The sequence below is a fragment of the Apis laboriosa genome, unplaced genomic scaffold (assembly GCF_014066325.1).
Source record: "Apis laboriosa isolate Shangri-la unplaced genomic scaffold, ASM1406632v1 scaffold12_cov154, whole genome shotgun sequence".
NCBI classification, from domain to species: Eukaryota; Metazoa; Arthropoda; class Insecta; order Hymenoptera; family Apidae; genus Apis; species Apis laboriosa.
This window is the reverse complement of record NW_025221207.1, coordinates 874,794-890,359: the sequence shown is the minus strand read 5'-3', so window position 1 is coordinate 890,359 and position 15,566 is coordinate 874,794. Positions and strand designations below refer to the sequence as shown.

The 15,566-nt window shown below is 43.6% G+C and overlaps 1 protein-coding gene and 1 long non-coding RNA gene across 4 annotated transcripts in view; one reads left to right on the top strand and one right to left on the bottom strand.

The window, feature by feature from the left end:
* LOC122720456 (zeta-sarcoglycan) overlaps positions 1-15,566 on the top strand; it is a 228,916-nt gene that overhangs the window by 130,033 nt on the left and 83,317 nt on the right. The gene's annotated exons all lie outside the window — the stretch shown is intronic.
* Positions 14,148-15,566, bottom strand: part of LOC122720458 — a 107,203-nt gene continuing 105,784 nt past the window's right edge. Inside the window, exon 4 of the long non-coding RNA XR_006347767.1 lies at positions 14,148-14,648. This is a non-coding gene — a long non-coding RNA (uncharacterized LOC122720458). The remainder of the gene's footprint in view (positions 14,649-15,566) is intronic.

Here is a 15,566-nt window from a genome sequence, read left to right as displayed (position 1 = left end):
GTCCTCGAAACCCTTTTTATTTTCTTTTTGTCTTTTCTCTCCTTTTTTTTTTTCCATCCAAATATATCGAGTACAAACACTCGATACTCGAGTAACGGATTATAAATCATTATGTACTCTTTCACGGGGTGGGAATTATTGGAATGAACTGTGCGTGGTGATGACGCGGCTGGAAATGAAGTTTAATTGGCCCGATGAAAAACAGAACACGCGTGGCTGTGTGCACGTGTGCGCGGCACGTGCGTGATGATTGTAACCGACAGAGAAAACTCGTTCGCCGCGAGTTGCAATTTTTCCTCCTCCTCCTCCTCCTTCCCTCCTATATTTATTGAAAATATAAAAATGGTCGATTTGAAACGAGGAGTAGTAACGATAAATTTCCTTTTTTTTTTTTTTTATCACTACCAATCAAAACCAAATCGTAACGCGAGCTTGGACGATCTTTCGATTCGAGCTCTTCCACTCTCCTTAAAATTAAATGCACCTTATTTTACATTACCAGTTTGATAATTATCATATCGTAAATATAAGCGCACAGATGTATAGATACACGGATAAAAAATATTCGAAACTTTCCCGATCCGTGAACATCGAATTTTCCATCGGGCCTGGTCGGGACTTGTCCGCCTAATTAGATTACGTTGTCGGTGTCGATGTCTATCAAAACGTGATCCGCTTACTTCTCCTCTCCCCTCTCCCACAACTGTTCCAAGTTGCAGACAAAGAGAAAGAGAGAGAGAGAGAGAGAGAGAGAGAGGGGGGCGAAGCACCGCCTGGAGGCTCGTCTCGGATTTTCCACACGCGAAACACAATACGTACTCCGCGGCGCTACCCATTCCAGTTTTCTTCCATCTTCCCCGACGTAACGTAACGTAACGTGGATGTAACGTTGGTCACGAGCGATGGAATTAAATTTGATTAAGTTCGTAGTTGAACGCGAGCGAATTTATATTTCGTTCTCTTCTTTTCCATTCTTTTTTTTTTCTTTTTTTTTTTTTTTTTATTTTTTATTGTTTTTCTTTCCCCCTTCTCCCCTTGCTTCATGCTCGTAAATACACGAGATACGAGCATATTCTGCGGATAACCGATACGCGCGTTTCGAGCCGGTATCGATCCAAGCGTTTCAATTTTCCTTTCATCTCTCGCTTCTTCTCGCCCCTTCTTACTTTACTTGGATGCACCACGTTATTGTATTATCATGGGAGGGGGGAGGAATGCGAAGACGATTAGGTATTTTTTTTTTAGAAATTTTCGTTAGGGGAGATATCGCGCGATTGGATTGGTTTGTTGGGGAAAGGAAGGCTAACTTTTTTGAAGTTTTCATAGTAGAATGATTGTTGTTGGATGGGGCTCGGAATGTGAACGTTCGACATCTTTCTTTGGTTGGATCGTGCGAGGAAAGGGAATCTATAGAATCACACGCTTCTGATTGCACACGAGTCGCATAGCTGTTCGAATAATGCGTATTAACAGGATGAAATTGATTTTCAAGTGTACAAGAAATAATTGTTTCGACGTATAACAACCGCACATTTAAAATTTTAAATCCTCTTTTTAAACGGATTCGGATTCAAATAGTGAATAAAATCATCAAATTTTTGCATATATATTTTCACAGTCCATATTTGAAAAATTGTAATTTTCTTCTCTTCTTTTCATTCTTGTTTAAATATTCACTTTTTCTCTATTTTGAGTTATACCTTATTTTTTCTATACACTTGTGCATTTTTCGTATATCGATTATTATTCCCTTTTCGCGTGAACACTTTTAATAAATTATAAATAAAAATAGCGGTATTGTTTCCTGCAAAATTAAAACTCCATACAAATCTGAAAACCGAAAGAGAAAACAAAATAATTTTGTCCAGTTATTCTCTCCTATTATTCGAACCATTGTGCGTCGTTGCGTTTACGATTCGTTCGTGCGTCCATTTACGAAAATTACAAAGCTTGTCGCAACGGTATCCTCGTACACATGCATTTATAACGGAATCGCAAGGATGCTCGCATCTGAACCCGATGCAAATTCCAATTATATGTACCCAAATCTCGCAATTCTCGTTCCAAATGATATTGCTTCGATATCTCTTCGTTTCTTCGTTCGAAGAAAATTCGCTCGCCTTTAGACTCCATGTCCTCTCCTATTCCACCACCACCACTACTACTAAACCTTTTCCAAACGTTTCAAAAACGACGTTTAATCGGAGGATTAGCTCCCAGAAGAAAAGATCCGAGAACGTTGTTTCAAACAGAGCCAGGGATAAAGGGGGGAGGGAAATACGTCGTTTCACCTGCGTCGATTCTCGTCGAGAATATTGGCCGTATCGTCGAGAGGTGAAAAGCGTGAGGTTAGGGGCGAGGTTAAACTCGATTGGTTAGAGGTATCCGGCTCGAGGGGATGTAGCAATTTTCGCGTGGAAAGGTTGGAAACGTTTCCGTTGCGAGGGGATTATTGGGGAGAAATCGGCCGGCGAAATTTCAGGCCGACGTCGATGTCTCCTTATGTCGGCCTCGTGTCGCGGAATTTCTGTCTCCGAGATATAATAGGCCGATTATATCGATCGGCTCGAACAGATCGCCTATCTTAATACTCGGACTGTGTACACCAGACTGTGTAAGGTATGGCCCTATTAGGCGATATCTCCGACGAGCACACGCGTCGAGAGAGTGTGTTAAATCAAAATATACTCGCGTTCTATCTGCGCAGCTACGACGTATTTACGTTTTCGAAAGGAGATGTAAATAATAGATGTAAATATAGATAGGAACGAACTCGAGTTTTCTTTTCTTCGTCCTCGTGTTCCTCGCCATCCATTCTTCTTTCCCAAGAATATTAAGCGACAACGTTGAATAGGTAAAATCGTATTTGAAATTAATTCGCGAAACGATGGATTGGACATCGTCCAATGTGTTTTAGAACAATAATAAACGTAGAGAGATGAATTCGTTGAGAACAATAACGGCAATAACCAAATTGTCGAGTGAAAAATTTAAAATACCGCGAATTCGAATATATCGATACAACGTCACTTCGAAGCAAATCCGTCCCGTTGATTAATTACACCCCCGTCGATGTACGAATATTCTTCCTAATTCTTCCCTCGAATCGAAGATCGAACGAAAGCATTACGCGGTGTCTCCACTTACAGGCATACAACACGAAACGTTTGCCCCCGACTCGATTTCAAAGAGATTCGACGGCGATTCCGGACCGAGGATTACGTAGCACGGCAGACTTGCCTCGAATGGATTCACGGCCGCGGAAAATATCGGAATCTCGATACGCCGGTTTGTATTTTGATTTATTCGGTGCCCGGATTTCGCGATTTCTCCTTCCTCCAGAGGCGGGGCGAGGCGAGGCGTGCAACAATATATACAAGGCTGTCAGGTTGGGCAAACAAAGTGCCGTATATCGGATACGATGGTGGCAGATGCCGCGAGCATAACGGGTCCCGCCGCTCCCCACCTCCACTCGTCCGCTTTCTTCGTAAACTCACCATCTTATTTCGCGAGCGGGTCGAGCGACGCCTTTATGAAAAGCGGTCGAGCCCTCTCGATATTAGCATAGTGTGAGAGAGAGAGGAGAGATCCCTCCACTAAATCCTTCCTCGAGATATCGAGAGATTATATTTATCGAGATCTTTAAATCTTTATCTATCGGATAATAAGAATGAATTTACTTATCTGCCAACAAACGGATATACGTTTGCGCGTGATATTTGGAATGGAAATATGGTGGTGGTGGTTGTTGGACGAGGCAGATGAAAGGGAGATATGGAACGAGGTTACCTCGAGTCCTCCTCCTCCTCCTCCTCCTCCAGGTGCGCTGGTTTAAAGATTAATCGGAGCTACGGTTGTACCTGTTGAATTACAACCGGAGTATTTACGGGCGGGACGAGGCCGCGCCTCGAAAAGAGCGTTTAATCGCGCTCACGGAGTGTAGTAAAGCTTAGAGGGGCAGAGAGGCTGGGGTGGCACGCGAGATCGTATTAATACGGAATACCGCGGCTTCGTAAAACCTTCCAAGGGCCAACGTGTTTAAAAAAAACACGTAAACGTGTTTCCCTCCTCCCTTGTATTCCAGAGATTCTCTTCGATTCGATTTTAACCTCGAGAGTATCGTTACAACTCGAGGTTATCGTTTATTCACGATTCTCGCTGTGAAATAATCATCGAGTCGAACGAGTGACCGAGTTAAGAAAATCTCGAATAAAGTTGTTTCATGCGGTTGCTTATTAAAATGCTGTCGGATAACGTTTATTTTTCGTATATATTAACCTTTGGTGCTATTAATTATTCGCGATTATTATTATGTTTGAACGATAAATTATTACGAAGTAATTTTATGAATAAGTTCAACTATTATATTTTGCTCATCATTGCTGTTCACCGGTGGAAAGAAATGTGGCGGCAAAGGGGCAAGAATCCTTTGCTAGGCCACAATAGTAATAGTAGAAAAGTTGGAATTCGAATATTGAAAATCGTAAAAATTATTTTCATTTACGTTAGGATACTGAAATATTTTCGAAACTATTAATCGTTTCCTATCGACGTATACACAATTATTATCTCAACTGCTCGAATACGAAATTAGAAGAAAACACCTGTAATGAGAAATAAACCAATTTCTACATCGTATCGATACGTTACAATTTTCTTTAGGATTGAGATACAGATGATGGTAGAATGAAAATAGGATGCGTTTCCTTCCTTCGAGACTTCTTTCCATCAGTGAACAATCCGTTTCGCTTGCTGAAAAACGGAAGAGCGATTGATAAATAAAGCAGAATTCAGAATCCTTTGCACTCGCGTACAAAGGTCGTTAAACCGAGATGGAACGTGAATTTCAAACGAAATCATCTGGTTTGTTTTAATTAAAATTTATCACCACCGGCTCGTATATTTTCCTCGGAATGATATATCCGTGAACGACGACGAGGCGAAGCCTGATCTCGGGGCGAACGGACGCCATAATTGCTTTTCAACCGTTCGCATTAAAGACTCCCCGGCTTCTAACCATCCGGTCTGCTACGTTAATGAAAAAGACCACGCGGCTACGCCCCACGGACTCCACGAGCACCCCTTTCTCTCTCTCTCTCTCTCTCTCTCTCTCTCTTCATTCCCTCCATCTCGGTATAAATTTAATTACCGCTTGAAATATGCGCCCTCCTTATTAATGCGTCCCATTAATTCCGCGCGGAAACCGAGGATCCTCGACTACGAAAGAGACATTGAGGGGTCGCGACAATGGGCCACCCTTCCAATTACTACCGATTAGAGAGTATCGAAGGTTTTGAGAAAAGGTGGAGTACTTTTCTAGGTGAGAATAAAAGCGAGAATGGAGAAGCGTTTTCCCCTTAACGAGAGTACACCGTCCCAAGTAGATCCATTGAAAGTCTCTCTCTCACTTTCTCTCTAAGACGCGCTTCTTTTTTTTTTTTCTTTTTTCTTACAACATCCGGTTTCTCTTACTTAAATCTTCGACGACGATTAATTCCACGTACGAAACACTGGTAAAAAAGGAAATAGGAAAATTTCCCCGAACTCGGATAGGGGGATGGAAAAACGATCCTGTGTATTATTTCCTCTGGCCCCTTCCTCTCCCCGAAGGGCGAGGAATATCATTACCGATAAGAAATCTCGTTAAAAACTGTGGACGGGGCGCCTTAAAGAAGTCAATTTTCCGCATCGAGACGCCGCACGGGACGTGCGTATACGGAATAATTTCCCTTACGACTTCCATTCTCATTTCCCGTTTAGGGATCAAGGGAGATCCCGCCTCGTTCGTTCCTATCCCGTTTGTTTGCGAACTCGATGGCCAAGGAACAACTGAATTACCTCCGCTTCCCTTCGTTTCCCCTTCCCCTTCGTCGTACACGACCAAAAAGAAGAAGAAGAAGAAGAAGAAGAAGAATAAGAAGAAACTTTTCTCTCTCGTGGCAGCAGAAAGAGGGAGAGAGAGAAATTCGAGACACTGGACGAGCCACTCCGATCGAGGAAAATAAAGGGAAAGGGAGACGGATATTCCGCGGCGCGGAAGACCCCTCGATAAGCGGTTCTCGAGTTGTTAATGCGAAACTGATCGAGGGAAACGACGTTTTCAGGGCTGAGCCTCTCCGTGTTACGGAGAGAAGACGGCGTGGGTCGGCTGGCATTTTCCGCCGAGTTCACCCCATTAAACATTTTTGCTATCTAGCCAGGGATCTGTTCGAGGGGTAGACACGAGACCGGCGAGAGAGAGAGAGAGAGAGAGAGAGAGAGGAGGGGAGGGGAAGAGTGGGGTGTATAAGCGAAGAGGCGAAAGGCGGCAGGGGTTGCTCGCTATCTAGACGTCGGCACCTGTTGCTTCTCCAGTCGGTTCTGCCCTCTCTCCCTCCATCCCTCGCCCACCCCTCCATCTCATCCTCGCCTCTTCCACCTCTTCTTCTTTTTTTCCCCTCCCTCTCCCTTTCATTATTTTTCTATTCTCCGTTTCCGCCGCTCCACTCCTCTACTTTCTCTCATCCCCGACTCTCTCTCGTTTCTCTCCGCTCCAGGCTTCGCTTCGTTCGTTCCGCCAAGGCGCTTCCGGAGATCGAGACACGCCACTCGAAGAAAACCTTTCACGCCCTGATGAGAGCGTCCGAATTACGTTTCCCGTTAACTTCGCGGGAGGAAGAGCGTTTGCGTTTCCAATACAACAAGGGAAAGAAAAGGGGGCTATCGTGTAATTCCATCGCCTTGAATCGACGTAGAGATCGTTCGTCTCTCGTGGAAAATCTCGCGAGGGAAATTTCTCGAAGGAGGAGAATTCTAGCGCGCGTTGCCATAGATTTGATCTTCTACTATGTTTAATCGAGAGAGATTATATTCTAAAAAAAGTTTCTACGTTTTTCGAGGGGCAACTTTAGTCGATCGTGTTTACAAACTCGATTCGATTATTTGCACGCAAAAGCCGCGAAACGTGGAATAAATTAAAGAGAGGAGGAGGATCCGCGGATAGGTGTTGCCACGGCAGAAAGCAATTTGGAGGACCGCAGGATCGCGGTGAACGATGACGTGTACAAACGCGCGCGTCGTTAAAGGATATAATCCGGCGGGTACTCCTCGCGCAATAATCAAGTGAGGGGGTTCAACATTGATATTACGTGTCCTATATTGCGGTATACGACACGCGGATAGTCCCATTCACCGCACCCTCCTCCCAATACACACCGATCCTCCAACGTATTAGAGGAATACCATTGTGACGTGGCTTGATTATGAGCCTCGTAGCTCGCCCGCTTACCCTCATCCACGTCCACCCGCCCCTTGTCCCGCCCCGACGAGATCCTCGTCCCATTGCTCGGGCTATGGCCCGCCACGGGGATATCACCGTCGTTATATCGATCATCACGTCGAAAACGACAAAAGGAATCGATAGAGGTCGGCAACGATCTTTCGAGAAAATGCACGGTTTGGACACAAGGGAGGTTTGCGCACCTTTTATTATCGATCCCTCCGGTTTTTAAACGCTTACGTGAACGATATTTTCGACGGGTTATATCGCGTTTTAGTACTCCGTTTTTTCTTTGGAAGCTCCGTTAAATATCTAACGGAGGTATTAATTTTGGAGAAGAAGAAATTTTTCGTCGGAATCCGTCAGATAATCGTCCGTTCGTATTTTAACGTTCTCGAAGAGGGGATACATTTTCGAACACGCGCCCTGTGGAACTGCATCGATTGCGAATTCAGTGCGAAGTAGCTCGCGAGAACTAGGCGGCGAGAAAAGGAACGATGGCTTTTTACGCGTGTACACTCCCTGGAATTTATTCATGAGAACCGTTTTAATATTTTAACTCCCCCATTTCTCTCTCTCTCTTTCTCCACGGGTTTTTTCGCCCATTCGATGCACGCCATAATCGAGGTCGTAACTTTTTTCTTATATTCTTCCCACCAACTCTCCATATACAGATATATATATATATACACACGCCACGCGTGTAATATCGTCTCATATTAAAACCCACAGTAAAGGGAGGGGAGGAGAAACGTTTCCTTGGTTGAAAATTCACGAGGCGAGCCTCGTAACAATGCCGGTAATTCCGAAATTGGAAATTTACGATGAGTGGAGTATTTCGGAAAACAGGGTGATTTGAAGCGGTTGTCGCGGCCATTTCGGCGGTGAATGAATTTTAGAGTGGCAGGGGTGGGGGGAATAGATATACTGCCAGCCGGTATAATGGATAGCTTACGATGGAACAGCACCGCGGCGAATCATCGATCATCGCCTTTTAATGGCTCAACCTATGCGCTGCTGCTTAAAAGGGATCGTGACACTCTATAGAGGGAGGGAGGGGGGGATACGTCTAAGATAAATCGTCGTCACTGCCAGCTTAGAGTCAAGTGTGCTTTAGCCCTTTCCATCCTCGTGCGCGCCCTCGCGTGTGAACAGTTGCGCTCATATCCTTCCCTTTAAACTCCTTACAAATATCCCTTCCGTATAAACGTATTCTTGTATGTAAACCGCGAGATGCGATTTTTCTGCTGGAGTTCCGCTCCGAATCATTATTCGAACGAACTCTTCTTCTTCCTTCTTCCAGCGAATTTCCACTCGACTTTTTTATCTCTCGAGAAATTAAAAATATATATATAGATAGGTAATATTTAAGTTATTAAGGGAGGATTGCTTGGATAAGTTCGAGAAGGTTTTAACACGTTGAAAACGAAATATTTTAGATGAACAATGGCAGGAAATATTGAAAATCCACAACGATCGTCGACTTAAATTTTATCCCAACCAATTTATATTAAGATATCCGAGATTATCAAAATATATATCACCCCAAATTCTTCTTTACATCTCTCCCCCAAACTAACAGCTTTCTTCAACTTTCTTCGATCAGACGCTCACTGGTCGAAACTCATTTTTCTCTTGAAAAAAAAAAAAAAAAAAAGAAAAAAAGGAAAAGAACCTACTCCTTTGGCGAAGCCCACGAGTCGAGTCGTATCTCGAGAAGAGCGAGGCGAGCTACTTGTGTAGACCGAGGTGTGGAGGGGGTGGACGAGTTCAAAGATCGGCACCGTGGAAGAGGATACTTTGGAGGCGAACGACGAACATCGAAACAAAGTGAAAGGATAGTGTTCCCTAAAGTGCATAACGAGAGAGAGAGAGAGAGAGAGAGAGAAAGAGGGAGAGCAAGAAGGGACGCACAAAAGGGACAAAGAGGAGGAAGATCCCGCGAAGAAGATAGCGGCGGCTGCTGCTCGAGCAAACGAGTTTCGCCGAGTTTGGACAACACTTTAACCGTTTAACGACAGAGGCTTGGCTCCGCGCTCCAAGCCAGCCGCGCCGTTATCTGATGCCCGCGTAAAAGTGTTGACCTGAACCGTAACACCTCCCTCCCCTAAAGCTAAATACGCGGCGCTCGTTAAGGAAACCGCGCGCGGGACGCGACGGGATTAGCGGAGCCGCGAGATCTCGTTGCATGATTTTGGCCAAGTAGCGTCTTTGTGACGCGTGCCAGTTATGAGTAGCACGAGGAGGGAACGTTGATTGTTCTCGTCTTTGCTTCCCGTGTTTGTGTTTTTCGTTTCGAAACGTTCGAGAGGGGTCTCTCAAATCAAGTGTTATTTACGTATTATACAGCGACGAAGAATCTTTGGGGGTTGATTTCGACCTGTTTTTTAGGAGGAGGATTTTGAAGAGTTTCCACGAAGTTGGTTAAAATTCGGGATGTAATGGAGGAAACGTTGCGTATTTCGAAACGAAGCGGAAGTGGAAAGTCTCAATTTCGATAATTGCCGGCTATTTCTCTTTTTAAGGAATCTGGGTAGATTGAATTATATCGAGATCGGCAATTTTTAGGAATTGTAGAAATTGTAGAAAATAGATAGATTTATTATTATTATACGAATGAAATTAGATAGAATTTGTTGTATTGGCGTATCGATCGCCATGATATTTTGATATTTTGTTATCTATAACGCGGCGTTTGACCGACATTTCAATCGAATTACAATACATATCCACTATTTTTCAAATGTCGGAGAAATGCACGTAAATCTGTTAACTCATTACGTATTATATCGGAGAACAGAATATCCGAAATAAATCTATCGATAATCGCAAATCTCCAAAAATATCCAAAAATGAGACAACCACGTATCCGACGAATCTACACGGTTCAATTACGAAATAAATTCTGCGAAATGCAAGACCTTACTTAACAGTAATCCTACTTATCCTCCTCGTTTACCGACTCTTTGAACAATCAGAGGAAATCCACGAAAGTCGCGAAATCTTCCTCTTCGAAAATGCAAAAAATCCCTTTCCCCGTAAACGACGACGCTAAGAACCGGCGAGAAGAAAACGACGCCACGACGCCAGTCGGCCAAACGAACGCGAGTGCGAGGCAAGAGGAGCAGACGAGTTGCACGAGGTATCGTTGGAAGAGGAAGAGGAGTCACGAAGGGGTTATAAATACGCCGCGCCACCTGCATCTAACGTCCACCTACGTACGAACCGAATCCCTGAAGCGGGTACGAAACTCGTCTCGGCCTAGCGAGTGAGTCCCAATTAACGAAAATATATTTTTCTTCCCCAAGCACACATGTGCTCATTCGCTCATCGATCTCTCGTTTCGACATCTCGATTCTTCTCGGTTATTATTATATCACGAAACGTTAAAAATTGTTGTAAAGTTGCAACCTTTTTCGTGCAATTATTTTTCGAACGTGCAACAATTGAAATCGGAAAGAATCAACACAGTTCCAACTGAACTTCAAAATAAATTTTTCAATCGAATGCGCGTGTTCTTCGCTCGAGAGTTGGAAGAATTAACGCGACTTCTAGAGGAGGGCACGTGTCTTGGATAACAAAGGAAGCCGAATGTGGTATCCGATGAAACGCGTTCGTTAGCGAGACACAGTGTTTCCAGCTCGATCATCCTTCGTAATTCATCGTGTTCCAATCGCGAGGAGTATTTGTCTTCGAATCGAGCGCAATTACCGCGCATATTCGACGGATGAAACGCAGAGTGGATCATCGTGGAACGGTGCAATGTCGCATCGAGGCCAAACAGCTGTCGACGAGCCATCGCCATTATTTTATTATTCATTCGCACGGCGCGGACAAAGAATCGCAAGATATATATATATATATATCGGGAGGGATATAAGATTACTCGATGGCCGCGAGCTAAAGCCACCGGTGGCCGCGATTCTCGTCCGGATTCCTCCCGGTTGAAAAGAATAACCGACGAGCGGAACGAAGTTGGTTGGCGAACGAACGTTGTGGAGAGAAAGGAGGGGCAACAAAAGAAAGAAAAGAGAGAGGAGGAAAATTGAAAAAAAAAACGAAGAAGGAAATAAAGGAAAAAAGAAATATTGGAAAAAGCGAGGAGAAAGAGAGGGAGAGAGAGAGAAAGACGAGGAGGAACGGCATGTTAAAAAAGTTGTGCCTCTCCTTTTTTTTCACGCACCCACCGCCGCTCTTTAAATCCGATACCCTTGATTTTGAAGCAAACAAATACCTATCGAATGTATCACGGAGGGTGAACGAAGGGAACGTACGGTCTGGAAAGCAAAGAGGGGAGAAGGGTAGGGCGAGGGGTAGAAAAAAAAAATATAAAGTGTCGGCACACACAGAGAAGGAGAGGGAGAGGGAGAGGAAGAGAGAGAGAGAGAGAGGAGGATGGGAAGGACTCCGGTACAAGGGTGGTTTACTACAGGCGTGTTAATTAAACAAAAAGCCACCCCGTATACCAAGCTAATTAGAGTGGCTCTCTTACCAACGCGGGCGTTCTTCGCTTCAAAAATATTTTTCTCCTGCTCCCTCCCTCCCGGCTTGAAAATAGCAATCCTTTTCCTTCTTTCTACGCGTATGAACACGTACCAACGTTGTTGGATTTTCCTTCCTCCATTTTTTCCCTCCTCCCCCCACTTTTTTCTCTCTTTTTCTTCGCTTTCTTCTATTTTTCTTCTCTCTCTCTCTCTCTTTCCCGCTCATTTACTTTTCCCCCCTCCTTTTCCTCTCCTCTCCACGTCTCCGAACGTTCGAAACTTCATCGCGCGCGAAGCAAATCCCTCATGTGTTCTTTCCTTTCCTATGTTTACCGGCGGGGATGCCGGAATAATTTTCGACGCGACAACGATTCTTATTTATTCTCTCTATTATTTCTTCCTATAATACAATATTCCCTTGTAATCTAATCGAATCGAATTGTATCGGAAAAAAGGAAAACAAAAATAACAAAAGCGATATCCTGCGATTTACTTCATTTCCTTCCTAATATTCCGATCTAATCGAATCGAATTGAGAAAAAGAAAAGAGAAAAGAAAAATAACAAAAATGATCGATCTGATCCTTGCCATTTAAACAAATTAACATAAATCCATCGAAATCTTACCTTCACGTTTTCGACGTCTCGTCGATATCCAATACCAACCAATTTGCAACCAACATCCAAGCAAACGTCTCATCTTTCACGAGAGAGAGAGAGAGAGAGAGAGAGAGAGAGAGAGATCGTGTATTCGCGTCTCTCGATCGACCAACGTCGAGCGTGAAAGTTTCAACAGAGCGGCCGCTATATCAACCTACCCTCGGTGAAGAGAATCGTGATCTTGTCAACTGTGAATACGCATCCCTCCTCCCTTCCTGGCGGGAAGATTAAACCTTGCCCGTGCACGGTAGCCCGTTTTATTCGATTCGAAGCGGTCCGGTCTCACGCAGTGGCAGATTTAGGGCGAAAACGGACCAACCGCGATTAGGATTCGCTAACGCAGCCGCAAACAAACACTGCGGTCGGGATCATGGTGAGCAGTGGGAGCGAGAGAGGCGGGGAGATCGAAGATGGAGAGGGAGAGAGAGAGAGAGAGAGAGAGAGAGAGAGAGATGGGGGAAGGGGAGTATAGCAGGGAGAAGGGGCGAGAAAGAGCGAATGGGAGGATAGAGGGTTGAATCGAGAGGGAAACATCTGCGATCGGATTAGCGGTGAACAGTGGCGACACTTCCGGGTGATTAGGCTGATTCCGCATCCACTCTAAGCCCCCGCTTACAACGCTCCTGTTCGATGGACTACCGTACCATTCCAACTATTGCTCTCTCTCTCTCTCTCTCTCTCTTCTTTTTCTATTATTATCAGGCGTTATAAATAAATTGCTCCCCCCTTTCTTTCTACGAGCGTAACTTCTGAATTTGAATTATTTCGTGGCGCCATCCGAAAGGGCGTTCTTTTGTTTTTAAGAAGAGTCTGAGGGCGCTCTGAGGTTGATTGTTTTCTGCAACAATTCGAGAAGCGTCATTCCAGTTTAGGGAATCGGCTGTTGAAGATACTGAAATGGTAAAAAATTGGTAGCAAAGATTCAAAGCAAATTTTAATTTGGGAGACGGCGATCGTTCAGGCGCAGAAACGATCTTTAATAATTTTAGATTTGTACAATAAAATCTTGAATTTGGAAAAAAAGGGGGGAGAGAGAGAAAGAGGAGTTATTTGCATACCTAATAAAATTCCCACGTTTCTTGGTGTCATTGGCGGGGAGGAGGAAATGCGGCGCGATGTCGAGATCATCAGTGGATCGATCTTTGTAGTCGAACGTTTCAGAGATGAAAGATTAAAGGCTGGATGGCCGCTTTTCGCGAAGAAGAATACGTCTCTCGACTGGGATGGTAATTTTGTGGGAAGGTTTGACACGGTTGAATATTTTAGTCGACTGAAACTAGGGGAGATTGAAATTTATAAAATCTGAAATAATCCTGTCTGATTTAAAATGCTACTTGTATCCTCTTATTTACACATCAGTCGGATTTTAATTGAAGAAATTAGATAATCGTTAATAAATATTGATTCGATTTCCATTGCAATGATATAAAAAGCTTCTTGTCTCATAGATATTAAGTCTCTTACATTTTCTCAAACATTCATTCATTCATTCCTTACCTGTAAATCTATCTTTTTTAATTATCCATACCTGTACATGGATTAAAATATATATATAATTAAACACNATCTATCTTTTTTAATTATCCATACCTGTACATGGATTAAAATATATATATATAATTAAACACAATTAAAGTAATTAATTTTAGAAAAAGAATAAAAAAAATATAATAATATAATATATAATAATATAATATATAATATATAATAATAATATAAAATATAATAATATACCCCCTCTAATAATCCTAAAAACAAATAGATATCATCGTGTTATACCCGCATCGCCACACATTGGTAGAACGTTTACTTAAAAATAAGTTTTCAGAAGGAAAGGAAGTAGTACACGCAATACTGTAGAGAGGCGAGAAAACGTGGTTGTCGCGTGACGTTAATTCTAGGCGGCACGCGCCTCGCAACTCGGTCTCGCTCGTTCCACTCAGAATTCATTCAGAAACGGGCGATAAATCGGGCGGGGAGACGTGATACGCGAGCAAATTGAATTTCCCGCGCTACCTTCGGGGAATCGCCGAATTTTCGCCGTGCTGAACAATCGTCCCCCATACTGGAGCAAGAAAAGGAGAACATTTGCCGCTCGATGCATTCCGAGGGAAAATAGCCTCGGCGCGCATATATGCGGAGGAGGAGAGAAGGATGTTGGATGCTGTTTAACTCGTCTCCTCCGTGACCTCGTACGCCCCTGTGGATTCTCTCCCTTCTCTTCCACATCCTTGTAAACGCGAATTCCTGAAAAGGAAGATAAGATGATAAGCGAGAGGATGAAAACAGTGGATATATATATATATATATATATATATATAAAATTCGAAGAGAGCGAATGAAGATCGGGAGGGAGGAAATTAACGAATGTTTTAAACGTAGAGTAAAGAAGAGATATTTCATTTGTACAGGACAGTGCGATTCACGGTACGAAGATGGGAGAGAAATTGAAGGAATTTGAAAATTTTATACCATTTTCACAAAGTGACTCAACTTTACAAATTTGTAAATTAATTTCAAACGATTTTCTAAACTAGAGAACGAAGCCTCTAAGTATGGAAAACTTTCATTCCATATTTTCGTTTCGTTTCGAGTCGTGAAAAAAATCTTCTCGATCTCGAATTACCATCCTGTACATTTAAGATTTATATTCGTACTTTTATCTCTCCAGAGTGAAACCTATGCTTATTGTCTCGCGATCAAATATTCCTCTCTTCCTCATCTTCCCGCCTCCACGCGCGAGAGCAACATCTCTCTGGAGTTCCTCCCCGTTACGAATGCTATCTGTACGAAGAAACGTTGCGTTCCCGTGCCAAAACACGGTCGATGGTGGCGGGAATAATACTTGGCCGGCGCACAATCGCGCGAAAGTGCTCGAAAGGTTCGCTTAAACTCGGAGCGAAAGTGGTGAAAACAATGGCGGAATTCGCGCGATGTGTCACGGGGAAAATCGCGTGAATCTCGTTGCGTTTGAACAGGCATTTCGAAGCAAAATATCTTTGGAACGAAAACGCGTCGAACGCGTCGAGTGGAAGGCAAGCAACGAGATTTTCGCGACGAATTGTAAATTAAAGCTTTCCCGTATTCGATTCGATGGGAATCGTCGTCGATTTCGCATTGTGCCTCGTCGCAGGGGAATCATCGCGTTTTCTTTTTTTTTTTTTT